The sequence below is a fragment of the Pinus tabuliformis genome, chromosome 1_2, assembly GCF_031772625.1.
Source record: "Pinus tabuliformis cultivar Carrire ecotype Pingquan chromosome 1_2, CPIR1, whole genome shotgun sequence".
In the NCBI taxonomy this organism is placed as follows: domain Eukaryota; kingdom Viridiplantae; phylum Streptophyta; class Pinopsida; order Pinales; family Pinaceae; genus Pinus; species Pinus tabuliformis.
Genome location: NC_142298.1, coordinates 979,639,347 through 979,656,075, shown reverse-complemented (window position 1 = coordinate 979,656,075; position 16,729 = coordinate 979,639,347). Strand labels below are relative to the sequence as shown.

Genomic DNA, 16,729 nt, shown 5'->3' with positions numbered 1-16,729 from the left:
ACAACAAAATGAAATGGAAACAAAAATACATGAAAGACAATTGACATACAGCACTTGGATTTCAGTATGTTGAATCCATGAATAGAAAACGAAAGTGGTTCATCTTATCCTTCTACATCACATATTGAAAAATATTTAAAAATATAAATTGAGTATTTCCATCATAGGAATGAACTTCATATTTGAATATACATAAAAATATAAATTCAGTGTTTCCATCATAGAAGTGAACTTCATATCTGAATATACATAAGACATGGGTGTACACGCAAATACTCTTTCTAAGAATAGAAAGAAAGAAGGTGATTCACATCATAGAGTGAAGGAGATATAGCTTACACAAAACTAAGTTTAATTAATAAAAAAAACAATGTTCAATTAAAAAAAAACTAAAAACATTGAGATTTAATTTTCTAAAGCAAATAGAAACATAATAATATATTAAAATTAATCAAATAGAAACATAATAATAAATTAAAATTTATGTATTTTAGTTTTGAATTTGTTTATCAATTTATTATTGTTATAAATTATAAATTTATATATTTCTAAGTTTCATTAGAAAACATGAAATTTGATTTTTTAATTATTATAAAGCAAATAAAAATACAATAATAAACTAAAATTCATCTATTTTCATTTTAAATTTATTTATCAATTTATCTCAATTCTAAACTAAAATTAATCAATATTTTATATTTATAAATTAAAGCCAATTTATCTAAATCTTAAATCTAAATTTATCTATCACTTTATTGTAATTGTAATTAGAATCAATTAATCTTTAATATTTATTAATTAAAATTATCTCATCTAAATCCTAAATCTACCAAACATCTGGTTTTTCATCTAAATCTTAAATCTACCAAACATATGGATTTTCATTTAAATCCTAATCTAAATTTATATCACTTTATCACAATTGTAAATTAAAATCAACCAATCTTTTATATTTATTAATTAAAATTAATTCATCTAAATCTTAAATCTACCAAAAATCTGACTTTTTATCTAAATCTTAAATCTACCAAACATGTGGTTTTTCATTTAAATCCTAAATCTAAATTTATCTGTCACTTTATCACAATTGTAAATTAAAATCAATCAATCTTTTATATTTATTAATTAAAATCAATTCATCTAAAATCTACCAAACATCTCGTTTTTCATTTAAATCCTAAATCTAAATTTATCTATCACTTTATCACAATTGTAAATTAGGATCAATCAATCTTTTATATTTATTAATTAAAATCAATTCATCTAAATCTTAAATCTACCAAACAGGTTTTTCATTTAAATCCTAAATCTAAATTTATCTATCACTTTATCACAATTGTAAATTAAAATCAACTAATCTTTTATATTTGTTAATTAAAATTAATTCACCTTAAATCTTAAATCTAGCAACCTTAACCAGAAATTTAACCTTAAATCTTAAGTCTTTTTAAATACATATCAAAATACATAACTTGGTATTTATGAAATAATACATAACATGCATATATGTTTTGAGTCAATTGCATCAAAATGTTTGCACTAGGCTTATTATCAAACAACATATTTAAGTGAAATAAAATTCTAACCTACAGTATTATACTAATATCTGAAATTCTAGCCTGACTTCACAAGGCCTAAATTCAAGAGTCACCAAGCAGTGTGAGGCAACCATTTCTCCTTGGCCTTCTAGCCTTACTTCACAAGGCCTAAAGTCAAGAGTCCCCAAGCGGAGTGAGGCCACAATTTCTCCTTGGCCTTTGCCAGCAGCACTCTTGTCCATGCAACCCACCCTTCCCATGACATCCTTTTGTCCCAAGTTGTACCCCACTCTAACATTAGCCTCAGTGCTGTCTCTGCTTCCTTCTTTGCTTCGTCATACCTCCCTTGGGAATTGTATATCTGAGCAAGAAGAACATGGGGGTCTCCCATGAAAGGATTAAGCTCACAAACTTTTGCAAGAAGGGCTTCAGCTTTCTGATTGTTCTTCTCCCCAGCGGGCATACAAATAGCTTCCCAATACAAATCTATGGAAGTCACCTGATCTAATGGATTTAGAACATCCCTGCAGTGATCAAACACAAGGGGGATCACAAGCTCTATTTCTTCAAAAACCCTCTTCTTATTCTTCACTTCTCCATTCTTTATTTTCCCTTCTTCCCTCTCGAACAGTTTCTCCTCCCTTAAAATCAAAGTATAGAGAGCCCCCATTCAAGAAATGGAATTTATCCAAAGCCCAGGCTTGATTTCCCTAGGCCACAGAGTAGTCCATGCATCCCCTTTGTATTTGCAATTCCATTAGTGTTCTCAAACAGGGAGTCCTGAAAATTGAACATCTGATCAACAAAATCCGCCAAACATCTAGGTTTTTTATTGAGAAAGATAATTTTCCTTCCTTATATCTTCCTCCAAGTTGTTTGACCCATAAGATTTAATTTTGTCATTGTAAAATGATGATAAACCACATAAAAACATTTGTATTTTAACCTTCTCATCTTTAGTAAAACAAACATACAATTCAAGGAATTTACTTTCATAATCCTCCATGGTCATGCTCCCAAGCTTGATTTTAAATAAATATTGCATCTTTCTATTATAGTAATGTTTAGAAAAATATATTTTCTAAAAGTACCTCTTGAATCGATTCTATGATATTCTCTTATCATCTAAGTGCTTGAATTTGTTGGATTTGGTCCCACCACATTGATGTCTTTCCATGCAAATGAAAAAATGCAAATCAATCCAACAAGTTGGATGAGTAGTTGTATAGTTGGAGATACTTCCTCATCCAAAACAACTAAGATTCTATTTCTTCACCCTTCTTATGATCACAATCAAATGTTAGAGGCTAAATCTTCCTAAGATCTCCTATAAATTCATCCAATTTAGGTCTCCCCCCTTAAATATGATTAGCGATATGCTTGGGCTATTTTTAGAATATAAAGAAACATAATCCATCTTGGTTGAATTTTTTAGTGAGTGTTGTTGATGTCTAACAACACTACTAGAATGCCTTGAACTTTTGGCATCCTGTCTCTTGAATTGAGGGTTGTGTTCCTCTTCATGCCTTGGATCACATCCCTTGTCTATTTTCATCTACAAATAACCTAAGATTTCCAAAATTTGAGTATTAATGCAATGTTTCTCCTATTGGGCCTTGCTCAACATTTTATTATCAACCTTATATTTGAGCACGTCCACCTCGAGACTCTTCGTGGTATCCACCAACTCTCTATTATTTGATATGGACTTTCCATGCCCATTTGATTATATTTTAGCATTACATATGTTGACATTCATTCCTCTTCCTTCCTCTTCATGGCTATAGGACCCTTGAGCATATTCCATACTCCTAATCCTTATTTTCAATCACTCTTATTGGCCACAAGACACCTCATTTCCACCCCCTAAAAAATTTATATCTCAACTTAGAATTATGGATTGATACATGGCTTCTCCTTAATAACTCTATTGACTTCTCATTTTCCAATATGAGCTTTAGGCTAAAAGTTATGGTCTATTTTGCCAATTTCCTCCTATACTACTATAACATCTTGTGAATTTGTTGAGAATCTATATGCCCATATTTCAAATCTAACTCCATGGTTGCATTATATTATCTAAGAGATTTATATTGACTACTTCTATGTCCCAACCTGAGTTCTAGTACAGGAGTTATATCTTGTAGAAGTATATTGGTGCCTCAATTTCCGAGTCACTATTTTAGGCATAACTCTCTCATAATAACTCCATTTAGAAAATGTGATATCTCATTGGAAATGTGATATCTCATTGGAAATGAGATATTTCATTTGATTTGGATGGGATTGTATGTTTTCACACACATGGGATCCTATTTTTTCATCATCTAAAATATTTTTTAGGCCCTAAAAAATGTCCTCTAGGTTTGACCTAAAAAACATCATAAAAATATGAGAAATTATTGAGCTTTTTGGCTATTGTAGGAAATTGAATTGGTTTAAATCATCTACAACTAATAATAGGTATGTGGACATTGTATCTATGCATTATGGCCTTAATAAATGATAAGTAGAGTATATATACCCCTTAGTTGCATTTGGACATAAACCGAGCATGCATGCTTTTCCTTAGCCATTTGGCACATATGCAACAAATTTGATGCCTAATTTCTCTCTCTTTTGGCCCCACCTAGGTTGTGTGGTGACTTGGAAACTTCCTAATATTCAATAAGATGGGAGGGTCCCACCTCATGGTCCACCAATCCACCTAGCTCCCTCTCACTATCTATAATGACATGTGGGGTCCATTCCCTACCTTTATCCCCGGGATCACAACTTGCATGATCATGGGATCTAACAATTGAGACTTGGTATAGATAAATGGTCCAAAATCTCTATTGGGCAGAGAGCTACTTAAAACATAACCATATCACTTACCTTTCATAGATTTTATCACTACGATTAACTTGATTCAACAATGGACTTACATAGCACGTTTATATGTGCCCACCTCTTAATGAGGTATGTGATCTCCTATAGATCCATTAGAAAAGTGTGATAATGATCTAATGGTTTGGATTGGATTGGACCTAGATATGTGCACCCAATATCACATTACCCCACATCTGATTAATCTAATGATGGTGGATATTCCTTCAATATAATGGCTTATATTGATTTCAAGCTTGGATGTGTCTAATCAATAACACAATCCCTCCATTCCAAATTCACCCTATACTGATGCATGCAAACTCTACATGTTAAATTTAGTTTCCACTTAGCATTGCTACCTCATTTCTAATGTCATTAGTGAAAAATTCAAAAAAATTATCTATTTTTTAATTATGTTAATAAAGCCCATTTTTTCCAGAATTTTCATCTGCATGAAATGTGTAACTCCACTATACCATTTAACCCACTTCCTCACTGAATCTTGACTTGCACTTATCACTTTTCTTCTTACACCTATTCATTCATTATTTTGAGAAACTTTTCTCCGCTCAATTTCCCCAACATTGGGGATTTCACCTCAATTTGAAACCTTCCTTTCATGTTCAATTCCAAACCTTTGAAATTTGTCCCTAATAGCACCAATCTATAGCTATAGATTTTTGAAATATATGCTTCTGACAACTCACTTACCAATTGGATTTGATCATATCTCATATGTTTTCAATTTTTTTTTCCCATTTCCTTTCCTTGAGGAGCTTTGTCGAATCTATAGCATGTTACCTACAACTTTTTGTTTGAAGGAAATTTATAGCCCATACATCCTAAGTTCTCTAACCTTCACTTTGATACCATTTTGTAATGCCATTAGCCGTCCATTGGGATGCATTACTACCTCCAATAAATATTGTTTCCAAATTCTTCTTTTAATTATGGTTCATATAGTTATGATATCATGAATAACCATGTCGACTTGGTCTTTTTTAGTAACTAGAATGTTGATATATATGTTTTTCATGTGCACCCATGACACTATAACATGATATTAAATAACATATTTCTCATGCATATAACACATGTGAATTAGAAAATTATGCAATCATTATATAAACATAGAGAAAATATATAAAATAAAATACAATAATAACACTTATCTTGTAGAAATGGAACCAATTGGTTGCAGACCTCAAATGTTCCACATATCCATAGACCACACTACTCTAATACTCTAAGTAGTGGGTCAACCCCAAGTTGGGGCATTTTGACTCCACCAAAGCAAAAGGCTTCCTAAATCCAGCTAAGGTCCATAATAGTACCAATAAGCTAATATACCAACTTATCAAACTATCACTACACTTCTCTCCAGGGATCTATCCTACCATAATCCAATCCAAACAGAAGTGCACACAAAAATCCACATAAGATCAATAGGGTAACATAGAAACATAAGTCTCCAAATATCCCTAGAGAAAATCCCATACTCATTGTTGAGAAATGGCAACAAGAAATTCCAGTTTAGTTTGTCCTTGAATTAAACTGAGAATTAAAATCGAATTCTATTCTCATAGCAACTTGTAAATAGTTAATCAAGTTTAATTAACTCAATTAGCTTAGAAACTTCGAGTTCGAATTCGTTATGTAGTCATGTATATGTTCTCCCTAAATTTTAGGGGTCCGGGATGAGTTTATTTGAGTTGTAATTAGATTAATTCAGTTTATAGATTTATGGTCAGTTAAAGTAGTTCTAAATGTTTGTGGAACTAATAGAGTACTAACAGTCAGTTCTTGCACTGGTGCATCCACAAGTGTTACTCCAGTTAACTAAAGATTCCCTGATGAGAAAATCATGGATGTCAGTTAAAAGAAAGAACCAGTTGAGACTAGAGTGCAAGGATAGTGTACTATCATTTGTATGATTTATTGAGTTGTAAATATCATGCATGCAATCAGAGAAGGACCTATGTTTGGATTGCACAGTTTTGGAAGCATAAATTCCCTTTAAATATAGGCTATTCATCCGAGGAATTTTGCAAGGGAATAGGGGCTTGGCAGGAAGTCAAAATTGGCTAAGTGTTGGCTAATAAGGGGCTTGTGAGGTAGAGAGTTGAGAATACTTGTGCAGAATTGTTCTTATGATAACAAGCTTTGTATCTTCACTCATATTTCTGATTTAATGTAATATAGATAGGTGGGGTTTTAAGTTGTGGATTTCCCCAGGAAAACTTATTGTGTTATGTGCCATTGATTTGTATTCTTCTTGTTCATATTGTTTTCATCAATATATTAGCTTCCGTTGGTTGAAAGTAGAAGTAGATTCTTGTCATGTTCTTTAGTAAATTGCATGAGCTTGTGAATCTATATGAAATTCTACATGGTATCAAAGTTGAATTCAATATCCTAGAGGACATTTAGAAGTTCTGAGTTTTGGGTACAGATGCAATTCGAATTTGCAATACATACTTTAGATGGCATTCCACAATTTGTGGCTTGAGTATGCCTTAGAAGGCAGCTCGAATTGTATAGCCTGGAGGGATAGAATGGGGGTTGTGTTGGAGGATAATGGCTTGAAGGAATTCATTTATCAAGACATTCCTAAACCAGCAGCATCATATGCATAGAAACTGGTCGAATGGAAGAAGTGTGTGGAAAAGGCAAGGCAGATAATCCTTGATGGAGTTCAAGACCACATTGTCTGGAGTCTTCATGGAAAGGAAACTTTCTATGTTATGTGGAAAGCATTGACGAACTTGTATTAGAACAACAATGACCAAAGGAAATTGGCACCAAAGGACAAACTTCAAAAAATAAAAATGAAGGCGAAACTATTCCAAAATACCTGACCAAGTTCACTCAATGTCGCGATGAACTTGGAAGTGTTGGAATCACAGTTGTCGAGGATGATATGGTGATTCTTGCTCTTCCGGGACACCCAAAGGGTTGGCATATTTATCAAGAGCCTTTCAATGGTTGGGAGAAGCTGTCAGATTGGGAATAACTATGGTCGAATTTGATGCAGGAGGAGATCAAGAGGAACACCAAGGATGGCTCTTCATCAAAGACTGATGATGAAGAGAATTATGCGTTAGATATTGACGCAAAGAAGGGGAAGGGAAAGTGTCCCATTCCAAATTAGATTATTTCCATGGAGATAAGAAGAAAGAGATGATGAAAGTGAAATGCTTTCATTGTCATGAGCTGGGCCATTTTGCTACAAATTTCCCACTCAAAGAAGTCCAAGAAGAAGTCCTCAGGAGGAGCGGTGGGTGAGGCTTTGGCCTCTCAATTCGAATTGGACATTTCCCTCATTGCATGCATTGTATCATTAATGATGGGATGTGTATGGTACTTATACAATGGAGCTTCATTCCACATGATTGGTGACAAGGATTTATTCAGTGACTTGGAGGAGAAATATATTCATAAGCATATCGAGATTGGTGATGATGGGAGGTATAGTGCTACTGGATTGGGCATGGTTACTTTTCAAATGGAGCATGGGGTTCCACTCACCTTGAATAATGTTATGTATGTGCCTGGGCTGAAGAAGAACTTGGTATCCATTTCCATGCTTGATGATAGAGGCTATGATGTGATCTTCTCGAAAGGAAAGGCATTCCTTCAACACATAGCCACAGGTCAAGTAAAGGAGATAGGGATTCAGGTGAAGAATCTCTATAAGTTGGAGGTAGAGGATGGTGTTTCTTTGAGCATGAAAGCATATATGGTGCAGAGCTGAGATGTTGGCAAGTTGTGGCACACACAATTGGGTCACTTGCATCATGGGGCTTTGAAGATCATGCCACAGATCCCAACCAGTTCACCCAAAGGTACGCTAGAGCATGTTGATACATGAAAGGGGTGTACTTTGGCTAAATACACCAAGTCTTCCTTTCACGACAGAGACAATCGAGCAAAGGCTATTCTAGAATGAGTCCATTCATATGCATGTGGACCATTTTCGATAGCATCCACAGACAAACACAGGTATTATGTTATATTTGTTGATGACTTTTCTCAAAAATGCTAGATATTTTTCATGTAGAAGAAGGATTAAACTTTCTCAAAGTTTTGTGAATTTAAAACATTGGTTGAGAAAGAGTTGGGAAATAAGGTGAAAGCTCTATGGAGTGATAACAATGGTGAGTATGTCTCAAACAATTTTAAGAACTTCTGTGTAGTGGAAGAGATTCAATGGGAGTTGATGGCACCCCATAACCCTCAGCAGAATAGGGTGGCCAAGAGGAAGAACATAAGCATAGTAGGGGCAACGAGGGAAATGTTGCAATATCAGGGCCTACCACTACACTTGTTGGCTGAGGCATGCAACACAACAGTTTATGTTCAGAACCATAGTGCACATCGGATTCTTGGGATGAAGGCACCAAAGGAGGCTTATTTCAATAAGAGGCTAGATTTTGGTCACTTCAAGATTTTTGGGTCATCGATATATTTCCATGTGACCAAAGATGCATGGAAGAGGCTTGAGCCGACAATAGAGTTGGGGGTATTTTTGGAGTACACTGATACACCTCACAACTATCGGGTATAATTGCCGACCAGTAGGATGACAGTGGTTTGGAGGGATGTCAGAGTCGATCAGGAGAAGGCCATGCTAGTTTCCCTTGAGAGGGAGCTTCGGCTATATTCAGTTGAGGAGCTTTAAGCTCCTAAGGTTAAGGAGCCTCAAACTGATGTGGAGTAGCCCCATGTAGAGGATCCGAGAGTGGAGACATCCACTCAAGCAGAGTCTTCTAGAGATGGGAGAAAATGCACTAGAGAGGCATATAGATTGTTGTCGGATATTAGAGAGAATGTGGGAGAACTCACATCGCAGCGCAGATAGAGGAGGTCACTTGACAGGTACACTGGATACATGACTCTTATGAGAGGATGTGTTCTGATAGAGCCATCTTCCTTTGAGGAAGCAGTGTAGCAGCCAGTTTGGGTTGATTTCATGGGGGACGAGTATGACTCCATAGTTCGTAAGAGTGTTTGGGATGTGGTCTTGAGACGGTAGGATAATTCCGTCATGAGCTCTCATTGGCTTTACAAGGTAAAGAAAGCTTAAAATGGTAGTGTGGAGAAGCATAAGGCTATATTTGTGGCCTGTGGATTTTCATAGGTAGAGGGGATTGACTATGATGAGACATTTTCTCCTATTGTAAGGTACTCATTGATCAAATCTATATTGGCACTATCAGTGCAGATGGGGTGGAATATGGATCAGATGGATGTAAAGACATCCTTCCTTAATGAGATGATTGAGGAAGAGGTGTACATAGAGAAGCCTAGAGGTTTTGAAACCTTCGACCGTGAGTCGCATGTGTGTTAGCTCAAAAGAGCATTGTATGGTCTGAAGCAAGCACCTCATGCTTGGTACACCAAGATAGATAGCTACTTCACTGGGTTGGGATTCACGAAGAGTGAAATGGATGTGAACCTGTACCACATAGTGGTGGAAGGTAAACTGTTGATAATTTTACTTTATGTTGATGATCTCATACTGATAGGTGATGATCAACTGGTCTCATCTTGCAAGGAGGACCTTGAAAGAGAGTTTGATATGACGGAATTGGTTCTCATGCATTACTTTATGGGCATGGAAGTATGGCAGGGTGATGGGGAGTTGTTAGTGTCTTAAGGAAAGTATGTCAATGAGATACTCAGGAGGTTCCACATGGAGAGTTGCAAGCCTATGCTGATTCCTCTAGCTGGTAACTAGAGGAAGGAGGATGCTACTTTGGGAGAGGTAGTTGAAGCTACTCTTTATAGACTGCTTGTGGGTCAACTCATGTACTTGGTGAACACATGACCATATTTATGCTATGTAGTTAACCATCTTAGTCAAGTGATGGTTAGGCCTACCAAGCTGTATTGGAAGGTGACAAAGCATGTATTGAGATACCTCAGGGGAACTTATCAGTATATATTATGGTATAGACGAAGAGAGGGAGTGAAGCTTCAAGGCTTCACGATGAATATTGGGCAGGGACTCCATCCGACAGGAAGATAAAATTAGGAGGGATTTTCAGTAATGGGTCAGCAACAATTTCCTCATACAGTAGGAAACAAAGACCGATTGCACTCAGTTCAGCAGAGGCAAAATACATGGCTACAAGTCATGCAACATGTGAGGCCATCTAGATGAGGAAGATCCTGGTGGGTGTGTGTGGTTAGCAGATGGATCCAAAAATGATTTACTGCAGTAATCAGAGTTGTATCAAACTATCTGAAAATCTAGGTTTTCATGATAGGTCCAAGCACATTGATATCCACTATCATCATCTCAAATATTGTGTATTGAGGCAGATCATGTTTTTAGAGTAAATTCCCATGGAGGAGAAAGATACTGACATTTTGACAAAGGCATTGTCAAGATGTAAATTCGAGTTCCACAGAGAAAGGTTCAGGGTAGCAGATAATCCCTTTCTTGTTGAGAGGGAGTGTTGAGAAATGGCAACACAAAATTCCAGTTTAATTTGTCCTTGAATTAAACTGAGAATTAAAATCGAATTCTATTCTCATAGAAACTTGTAAATAGTTAATTAAGTTTAATTAGCTTAATTATCTTAGAAATTTCGAGTTGGAAGTCTTTCTGTAGTCATGTAAATGTTCTCCCTAAATTTTAGGGGTCCGGGATGAGTTTATTTGTAGTTAGGTTAATTCAGTGTACTAAATTATGGTTAGTTAAATTAGTTCTAACTATTTGTGGAACTAATAAAGGACTAACAATCAGTTGGCATATTGGTGCATCCACAAGTGTTACTCGAGTTAACTAAAGATTCCATCATGAGAAACACATGCATGTCAGTTCAAAGAGAGACCCGGTTGTGAATCAAGTGCAGGGACAGTGTACTATCAGTTGTATGATTTATTAAGTTGTAAATATCACGCATGAAATCAGAGAAGGACCTATGTTTGAATTTCTCAGTTTTGGAAGCATGAATTCCCTTTAAATACGGGCTATTAATCCTAGGCATTATGCAAGGAAATAGGGGTTTGGTAGGCAATTAAAATTGGCTAAGTGTTGGCTAATAACGAGCTTGTGAGGCAGAGAGTTGAGCATAATTATGCAGAATTGTTCTTGTGAGAACAAGATTTGTATCTTTACTGATATTTCTAATTTAATATAATATAGATAGGTGGGGTTTTGAGTTGTGGCTTTCCCCAGGAAAACTTATTGTGTTATGTGCCATTGATTTGTCTTCTTCTTGTTCATATTGTTTTCATCGATCTATTAGCCTCCGCTGGTTGAAAGTAGAAGTAGATTCTTGTCATGTGCTTTAGTAAATTGCATGAGCTTGTGAATCTATAGGAAATTCTACAGTCATAGTAGTCACAATCCATGAGAATAATGGAAGAAAATTATGGAAATTACATTAAGCTCTCCACATTTTATATTAATGTTCCCTTTGAAGCCATTTTTCCTACTTTAGGATAAAAACATGTGCACCTTTCACTTTTGGATCATTTTAATAATGCCTTAGCCCCTTATACTTAAGCCCATCACTTAACGCTTAGCCTGCTTTCCCACTGATAGATTTTTACCTCCCCATTTCTCTTGTCTAACTTGGTCTATAGTAGTAGTGTATTTTTATTAATGTGAGTGTGAATACACATTTACATAGCTAGGCTCATTGGCCTTTTAGCACAAAGGTTCATTGATCTAAAATTGCATAGGTAATATAGCCTCAAAACACATAAACATAGTCACACAAGCTCCCAAAATACACACAAACAAATGTGCAACCAAGCCTCCAAAATACTTACCTACACTTGGGCATAGGCACACAGGTCCAACACATCTTGTCTCACCACCCACAACATAATATGTACAATGTAAGTAGTGGTCATATAGGGTATATATATATATATATATATATATATATATATATATATATATATATATATATATATCTTATGAGATAGAGTGAGAAAAGAACTTATGAAATTAAACTCCTAAAATTATTTTTAAGACAATGGTTTCTACAAGTTTAAATTCAGAATAAAATCTCCAAACTTAGTTAATTTGCCTAGGTTTAGGACTTCATAAACTAAATCATGATTGCAAATACAATTGTAACCACATCTGTTATTATTATTAGATAAATGATATATTCCAAGGATACTTGGTAGCTAGGGGTGAAGAGAGCTTATCAAAAAGAGAGATTTGACTTTGGACAATGAATAGATACTTTTGATGAGAGTGAGGCTTCACTTACAAATGGTAGCTCGAGGTGGACTGAGGTTTAAAAGAGGAGTGAAAAGAGATTATAAATCAAAGAGCTTTAGTTTGGAGAAGCAGTGAGGACTTTTAATGTAATGAGGCTACAAAAGTTCACTTGCAAATAGTAGCTATATATTCCTCGATGAAAGTGAACTCAAGTTTAAAAGAAAAAAGGAAAGAAACAAAATGATGATTTTTTTTTTTAAATGTCCATTTTATAGTCATATTTAGCTCCATAAGATTGAAAAAAATTTAGCAATTAAAAAAAATCATCAATTCATACTTTACAACATATGTTTGAAGAATATCGAACATGATTTCTATTATTTTCGATAAAAAACCCTCCCAAGTTGGAAAAAATCATCACACTATTGTTGTAAACAACAACATATTATTGTCCTATTTATTTCAAGGAATGTTAGTTATGGACTAAAATGTTTTGTCTAGTAACTATGTGACCATATGTTGACGTATGGCATCAAGAAGTTCGATCTTTTATAAAGACGAGCAAACAAAAATTTGGAAGCTTGAAAGAAACTTCTTTGCAAGATTTTTGTGTAAGATTGGTGTTAATGAAATTAAAAATGAAAATTTGTAATTTATTTGCATCTATTCTATTGAGATTACTACTATTGTTGACATTTATTTAGAACTATTTAGTGTGGTTCATCTTTAGGATAAGTGTCGTTATAGAAATTGAACTTGATAATTTTAAATGTTGGAAATAATAATTGATGAATTCCTAAAAGGGATGAATCCATAAAATAAATTCAAATCAGTTCTAATCATAAAAATCTCATTTTAAGAATAAAAGTGTTAATATAGTCATCTTGTTCGCCAAATACATATTTTCATCAAACGTCTAGCTCATTGGGAGTTCATCATTTGGAGCTTGTTGGGTTTCTAGTGAATCATATATAAATATCCAACAAGCCTCACTTGACTCACTTTGGACAGTATTCGTGGATCACAAATGAAATTTGAAAAAAACGCTAGTTATAGTAACTATCATTCTAGCAACTAATGTTACTATCATGTGAACAAAACAACTCATTTGTTTGTAAATAATGTGTTAAGAGGTGAGGTTGTGAAAAGGAAAATCTCCTCTCTTCTCATTTCCTGGTATATGACCATGTCTCTTGTGTTATTAGTCTCTCTCTTTCCGGAAACTATAGCATTCACCTAGCTTGAAAGTGAATGACTTCGTTTTTTACAATTTTAACCAACGTTTACAGAAAATGCTCAAAATTACAAGCAGAATGTGTACGAATCAATTAAATAAAGGAAGAAATATCAAGGAGAAAAGAGTGAGCAGAAAGGTGGATTATTGAGGCAACAATGAAAAGGGAATATGAGAGGATATTGTAGATAGAATGATTTCAAAATAAATATTAGCAGTATTTTCAATCAGTAAAATTAATGAATAAAACATCGTTGGTTTTAGATATTCTATGTTTTCAATGAAGTGCAAGTATTTTTTTTTATGATAAGACATCCTTTTAGCAACTTACTTTTAGTTGTTTGAATCTTAAATACGACAAAGATTTTTGGCATGAAAGGCTTAAGTTGGGAAACCCTTGTGAACTACCTTAAATGCTATCTTTTTGCAGTCAAGGTGAAAGAGAATGTTCATCTCACTATTGAAATTTGCACATTGAGATAAAATGCAAAGGGAACCCTTTCTTCTACCATTAAATAAATGTAAGTGACACACAATATGTGGAATACCCAATTAAGTCTATAGGCATGCTCTATTTTGGAATAGGGTTTACAACATTGTTATTCTTTAAAAAATAAAAAATTAAACACTATCCAATTAATGAAATCAAGGTTTCCAAATTGTTTTTCAGTTCCTACCTCTATTCTTGTGCTAGCTTTACAATCAACACTTAGCTATTTTATCTATATAAATATAATAGTTAGTAATAATTTAAAATAATAAACATGATAAAGATAAATAGAAAAAATACAAAGAATAACGTGCACAAAATAAGAAAAATGATGAGAGATATTTGTGAAATCTAAAATGCAATCAACAACTAAAGTGCCTACAACAAAATGAAATGGAAACAAAAATGAAATTAAAGTTTTCATGATAAATGAAATGGAAACAAAAATATATGAAAGACAATTGGCATATAGCATTTGGATTATAGTACGTTGAATCCATGCATAGAAAACCAAAGTGGTTCATATTATCTTGCTGCATCACATATTGAAGAAAATTTTAAAATATAAATTCAATATTTCCATTATCGAATGAACTTCATATCTGAATATACATAAAAATATAAATTCAACATTTCCATCATAAGAATGAACTTCATATCTGAATATACATAACAATATAAATTCAACATTTCCATTATAGGAATGAACTTCATATCTGAATATACATAAGACATGGATGTACAAACAAATACTCTTTCTAAAAATGGAAAGAAATAAGGTGCTTCACATCATAGGGTGAAGGAGATAAAGCTTACACAAACCTAAGTTTAATTAATAAAAAAAACATTGTTCAATAATAATAATAATAACTAAAAACATTGAGATTTAATTTTCTAAATAAAATAGAAACGTAATAATAAATTAAAATTAAGCAAATAGAAATATAATAATAAATTAAAATTAATTTATTTTAGCTTTGAATTTGTTTATCAATTTATTATAATTATAAATTTATATATCTAAGTTTAATTAGAAAACATGAAATTTAATCTTTTAATTATTATAAAGCAAATAAAAATATAATAATAAATTAAAATTCATCTATTTTCATGTTAAATTTATCTATCAATTTATCAGATTGTAAACTAAAATCAATCATTCTTGTATATTTATAAACTAAAACTAATTCATCTAAATCTTAAATCTAAATTTATCTATCACTTTATTGCAAATGTAAACAGATATATATATATATATATATATATATATATATATATATATATATATATATATATATATATATATATATATATATATATATATATAATTTAAAATCAATTCATCTAAATCTTAAATTACCAAACATATGGTTTTTCATTTAAATCCTAAATCTAAATCTATCTATCACTTTATTAGAATTGTAAATTAAAATCAATCAATCTTTTATATTTATTAATTAAAATCAATTCATCTAAATCTTAAATCTACCAAACATCTCGTTTTTCATCTAAATCTTAAATCTACCAAACATATGGTTTTTCATTTAAATCCTAAATCTAAATTTATCTATCACTTTATCACAATTGTAAATTAAAATCAATCAACCTTTTATATTTATTAATTAAAATCAATTCATCTAAATCTTAAATCTACCGAACATCAACCTTAATTAGAAATTTAAGTTTAAATCTTAAGTCCTTTTAAATACATATCAAAATACATAACTTGGTATTTATGAAATAATACATAACATGCATATATGTTTTGAGTCAATTGCATCAAAATGTTTGAACTAGGCTTATTATCAAACACCATATTTAAGTGAAATAAAATTCTAACCTACAGTATTATACTAATATCTGAAATTCTAACCTGACTTCACAAGGCCTAAATTCAAGATTCCCTAAGTGGTGTGAGGCCACCATTTCTCCTTGGCCTTCTAGCCTTACTTCACAAGGCCTAAATTCAAGAGTCCCCAAGCGATGCGAGGCCACGATTTCTCCTTGGCCTTCGCCAGCAGCACCCTTGTCCATGCAACCCACCCTTCCCATGACATCCTTTTGTCCCAAGTTGTACCCCACTCTAACATTAGCCTTAGTGTTGTCTCTACGTCCTTCTCTGCTTCATCATACCTCCCTTGGGAATTGTATATTTGAGTAAGAAGAACATGGGGGTCTCCTATGAAAGGATTAAGCTCACAGACTTTTGCAAGAAGGGCTTCAGCCTTCTGATTTTTCTTCTCCCCTGCGAGCATACAAATAGCTTCCCAATACAAATCTCTGATAACTCACTTACCAATTGGATTTGATCATATCTCATATGTCTTCATTTTTTTTAATTTTTCCCATTTCCTTTCCTTGAGGAGCTTTGAATCTATAGCATGTTACCTACAACTTTTTGTTTG

General features: G+C 33.3%; 1 long non-coding RNA gene across 1 annotated transcript; it reads right to left on the bottom strand.

Annotated features, from left to right (window-relative positions):
- Positions 1 to 1,456: 1,456 nt before the first annotated feature.
- On the bottom strand, positions 1,457 to 16,377 carry LOC149209283 (uncharacterized). The gene is made up of 2 exons (XR_016252205.1): positions 16,169 to 16,377; positions 1,457 to 1,619 (listed from the first exon to the last, which is right to left on the bottom strand). It is a non-coding gene; the product is annotated as an uncharacterized LOC149209283 (long non-coding RNA).
- Positions 16,378 to 16,729: the final 352 nt, after the last annotated feature.